The following is a 5,361-nucleotide window of genomic DNA, read 5'->3' as shown; positions in this document are numbered from 1 at the left end:
CATTGTTATCTTCCTTCCTCCCTCCCTTTAAAGATGAAGTCTCCCTCTATCACCTAGGCTAGATTGTAATGGCATGATCTTGGCTTACTGCAACCTCCGCCTCCCAGGTTCAAGTGGTTCTCCTGCCTCAGCCTCCCAAGCAGCTGGAACTACAGGTGCCCATCACCATGCTTGGCTAATTTTTGTATTTTTAATAGAGATAGATTTTCACCATGTTGGCCAGGCTGGTCTTGAACTCCTGACCTCAGGTGGTCCACCTCCCAAAGTGCTGGGATTACAGGAATAAATTTTAATCTTACAGAGTATATTTTCTTATGACAACAATTAGCTCTTATGAAATCAATACTAGGATAACTAGAAAAGCCCCACATATTTGAAAATTAGACAGCATCCATAGAACAAGAAGGAAACCACAAGAGAAATTAGAAAATATTTCAAACTGAGTGAAAATCCATAGCAAATTTAAGCACTGCAGCTAAAGCAGTGCTTAGAGTAAAATTTATAGTACTAAGTGCTTACACAGTGTTATAAAAGAAGAACGTTTTATTTTATTTTATTTTATTTTATTTTATTTTATTTTATTTTATTTTATTTTTGAGACAGAGTTTCGCTTTTCTTGCCCAGGCTGGAGTGCAATGGCCTGATATGGGCTCACCGCAACTTCTGCCTCGAGGGTTCAAGCGAGTCTCCTGCCTCAGCGTCCCGAGTAGCTGGGATTACAGGCATGCACCACAATGCCTGGCTAATTTTGTATTTTTAGTAGAGACAGGGATTCTCCATGTTGGTCAGACTGGTCTCGAACTCCCAACCTCAGGTGATCTGCCCACCTCCATCTCCCAAAGTGTTGGGATTACAGGCATGAGCTACCATGCCCAGCCAAAAGAAGAACATTTTTTAAATGATGATCCAAATTTCACCTCAAGAACTAGAAAAGCAAAGTAATCCCATAATAAGTAGCAGAAAGGAAATAATAAAGAACAGAAATTAACACAATACATATGATGAATTAACAAATCCAAGTTAGTTCTCTGAAAAGATTAATAAAATTGATAAACTCTAATAAGACCAATTATGAAGAAAAAGAGAAAATATCAGTTATCAATATTAGAATGAAAGAGGGGATATCATAGATCCTACAGATGTTAAAAAGATAAAAAATGAATATTATAAATAATGGCATGCCATTAAATTCAATAACCTAGATGAAATGAGAAAATTCCTTGAAAAATACAAATCATCAAAACTGACACAAGAGTAAATACACAATCTAAATTGTCCCTTTTAATAAGCATTGCCTATTACATATATTGACTTCCTAATTTAAAACCTTCCCACAGATAAAACTTCAGGCCAGGTGGTTCCACTGGTAAATTCTTTAAAACATTTAAGGAAAAATCAATAATGTTAATCTTACACAAACTCAGAAAGCAAATGAGGAGAGAATAGTTTCCAATTTGTTTGATGAGAGCAGCAAAAAACTATCCTGAAATCAACATAGGACAAAGATGCCAGAAGAAAAGAAAATTACATACCATTTTCCTCATGAACATGGACATATAAATCTTTAACAAAATATTAGCCAAACCAGTCTTGACATAGAACAGTTGGTGGACTCATAGAACCTGATTTTAAGATTACTGCAAAGGTATGGTAATCAAGATAGTATGGAATTGGCATATAGGCAAATGGATCAATAGAAAAGAGTAGAGGGTCCATAGATAGATGGTCACTTGATTTTTGACAAAGATAATTCAATAGGGAAAAGAGGTTTTATTAACAAATATAGTGCTGGAACTATTGAATCAATGTATGGGAAAAAGTAAACCTGCCCCTATTTCATAAATCTAAATGCTAACACTGGAAAGCTTCAGAACAAACTTAGATGAATATTCTCATAACTTTGAAATAGGACACGTTTTCTCAGAGCAGTCACAAAAAAAAGTGCTAAAGATAACATTAAAAATGGAAAAGTAGGCCAGGCATGCTGGCTCACACCTGTAATCCCAGCACTTTGGGAAGCCTCAGCCTCCAAAGTGCTGATCCCTTGAGGCCTCCCAAGTGCTGATCCCAAGGGCTGATCCCTTGAGGTCAGGAGTTTGAGACCAGCCTGGCCAACATGGTGAAATGGCGTCTCTACTAAAAATACAAAAATTAGCTGGGTGTGGTGCCAGGTGCCTGTAATTCCAGCTACTCAGGAGGCTGAGGCAGGGGAATTGCTTGAACCCAGGAGGCGGAGGTTGCAGTGAGCCAAAACTGCACCATTGCACTCCAGCCTGGGCGACAAAGCAGGATGAGACTCCATTTCAAAATAATAATAATTAAGAAGAAAATTAAGCTGATGTGGTGGCATGCACCTGTGGTCCCAGCTACTCAGGACACAGAGGTAGTAGGATCACTTGAGCCCAGTTGTTCAAGTTTACAGTGAGCTGTGATCACTGGTGACAAAGCAAGACCCTGTCTAAAAAATTAAAAATATAGGCTGGGCGTGGTGGCTCACACCTGTAATCTCAGCACTTTGGGAGGCAGAGGTGGGCAGATCACATGGTCAGGAGATCAAGACCATCCGGGATAACACGATAAAACCTCGTCTCTACTAAAAATGCAAAAAAAAAAAAAAAAAAAAAATTTGCCAGGCATGGTGGTGGGCACCTGTAGTCCCAGCTACTTGGGAGACTGAAAAAGGAGAATTGCTTGAACCTGGGAGGCGGCGGATGCAGTGAGCCAAGATTGTGCCACTGCACTCCAGCCTGGGCAACAGAGCGAGACTCTGTCTCAAAAAACAATAAATAAAATAAAAAATATATATAAAAAAGATGATCACAAAAGAGCATCCACTGTATGGTTTCATTTATATGAAGTTTAAGAACAGGCAAAATTATAAGATAGAAATCAGAATAGTGGTTTCCTCTGGGAGGATAAAGATTAACTGAAAGGGAATACTGGGAAACTTTCTGGGTGATAGAATATATTTTGTCTGGGTGGTGGTTATGTGAGTGTATACACTTGTCCAAATCCATTGAATTGTATATTCGAGATACATCTGTGTGCTTCACTGCATGTAAATTTTAATTTACTATATATTATTCATAATGCATAAGTATACAGATGCACACTTATATATGTGATGGATATTCCAACAACTTAAAATTCTGCTTAAAGATGAAAAGCAAAATACATTTATGTATTTTATCTCCTCTTTTCTTGCCCATTGTAAATATAGAATATCTTAAAATAAATCATAAAGATTTAAAAAATGTTTATGTTGTCTTTTCCCTGCTATTTTCTTCTGTGTAATTTAAGCTTAAAGAGATTTGTCCAGCTAGAAATTTGGAAAAAAATATTTCACACACACACACACACACACACACATATATATATATAAAAGTATATATATATATATATATATATAAAAGTATATATATATATAAAAGTATATATATATATATATAAAAGTATATATATATACTTCCTTTATTTCTCTTTATTTCATCCAGAATTTGTTTGGAGGAGAGAAGGCCTGCTTCCAGTCATACAGAGGAAAGGTTTTCTTTTCACATCCAAGTTCCCCTCTTGAGCTCCCCTGCTCAGGTGACTTCTTCTGGCCAAGGGAAAAGAAGAGGTAGCAAAGCCTGAGACATCCCTTCTGGGTGGGAGCTAGAGAGGGGTCTATCTGCCCCAGCAGGGTGCTTGTCCTTTTTCTGCACATGATTGTCTTTCTCTAAGTGGCCTCATTTTCAGATTAATACAGCTTGAAAGTAGCCTGTTTCCTTGAAAAGAAAATTCTTTTTGAGACAGGGTCTGACTCTGTTGCCCAGGATGGAGTGCAGTAGCATAATCGTAGCTCACTGTAGCCTCAACCTCCTGGCTCAAGCGATCCTCCCACCTCCCACCTCAGCCTGCTGAGTAGCTAGGACTACAGGTGCATGCCACCACACCTGGCTAATTTTTAGATTTTTAAAATTTTTGTAGAGACCAAGTCTGGAACTCCTATGCCTCAAGTGATCCTCCTGCCTCAGATTCCTAAAACACTGAGATTACAAGCATGAGCCAGTGCACCCAACCAGTTTCCTTGAAATTAAAACAAAAGTAGAGCTCTTGAAATGTTCAAAAGAAGGTCAAGCAGAAATAATCACCTGGAAGAATAGGAAATTACTCTGCTAGAATACTTAACCATCTCGTGATACCCATGAGTGTTACACATTTGGTAAGTATGAATCTTGGGGGAAATGATTGTTGGGTGACTGGCTTTAGTCTTTGGTATCAGACATGGGGACCTGGGAGTAGTTGGACATCTATGCAGTATGAAGTGTCTGACTTACGGGGTTAAGTACCAGGCTTGGTGGTACCTCTGCTTTATCCTTGAGCTAAAGAACAGCTGGCCTTGGCACAAGTTGAAGAGAATATTTGTGTCTCAGAGTCTTTTCAAAGCCAGGCCTATATGACAACCTCTATCAGCAACAGCAACATCTTCAAATTCAAACACAGCCAGGGCGGAGGGCGGTGGCTCACACCTGTAATCCCAGCACTTTGGGAGCCCCAGCAGGGGGATCACCTGAGGTCAGGAGTTTGAGACCCCCCTGACCAACATGGAGAAACCCCTTGTCTACTAAAAATACAAAAATTAGCTGGGCGTGGTAGCACATGCCTGTAATTCCAGCTACTTGGGAGGCTGAGGCAGGAGAATCGCTTGAACCCGGGAGGCAGAGGTGGCGGTGAGCTGAGATTGTGCCATTGCACTCCAGCCTGGGCAACAAGAACAAAACTGTCTCAAAAAAACAAATGAAACAAAAACCAGCCAGGCAGCTAATCTTACATAGATCTACATAGCACTTGAGGGTGTTTAGAGCTGGGAAATTAGAATTACCTGGGCTTTGTAAATGCTGCAAAGTGTGCCACTGAGATAAAACTGTTTGAAACATCTGACATGTAGCTACTCTCAAGCCTCAGCCTCCTGAGTAGCTAGTGTTACAGGCACTTGCCACTGCACCCAGCTAATGTGTGTGTGTGTGTGTGTGTGTGTGTGTGTGTGTGTGTGTTTCGTAGAGACAGGGCTTCACTGTGTTGGCCAGGCTGATCTCGAACTCCTAACCTCGAGTGATCTGCCCTCTATTTAATCACTATGGAAGACACTGCCCAGGGCCTTTCTTAGAACCCCTTTTGGATTTCTTCTGTTAAAATTACTGTCAGAGTCAGCATATGATCCACATGAGGGAAATCAGCTCAGTTTTCTTAATTCACAGCAGTTGGTTCTAAATAACTTTTGGCTGTTTCAAAAAATCCGATCCACCCCAGAACAAAGATTTGCCACTAATGAAGATTAAAGAGAATGTGCTCTCTCTCTCTCTCTCTCTCTCTCTCTCT

The 5,361-nt window shown here is 39.8% G+C and overlaps 1 long non-coding RNA gene across 1 annotated transcript in view; it reads left to right on the top strand.

Moving 5' to 3' along the window:
- LOC108302750 overlaps positions 1–4,001 on the top strand; it is an 18,658-nt gene extending 14,657 nt beyond the window's left edge. The window contains exons 3-4 of the long non-coding RNA XR_001824495.2: positions 3,495–3,588; positions 3,970–4,001. This is a non-coding gene — a long non-coding RNA (uncharacterized LOC108302750). The remainder of the gene's footprint in view (positions 1–3,494; positions 3,589–3,969) is intronic.
- The last annotated feature ends 1,360 nt before the right edge of the window (positions 4,002–5,361 follow it).

Source organism: Cebus imitator, unplaced genomic scaffold, assembly GCF_001604975.1.
Source record: "Cebus imitator isolate Cc_AM_T3 unplaced genomic scaffold, Cebus_imitator-1.0 Scaffold42, whole genome shotgun sequence".
Classification (NCBI taxonomy): Eukaryota; Metazoa; Chordata; class Mammalia; order Primates; family Cebidae; genus Cebus; species Cebus imitator.
This window is presented reverse-complemented; position numbering and strand designations above follow the sequence as displayed.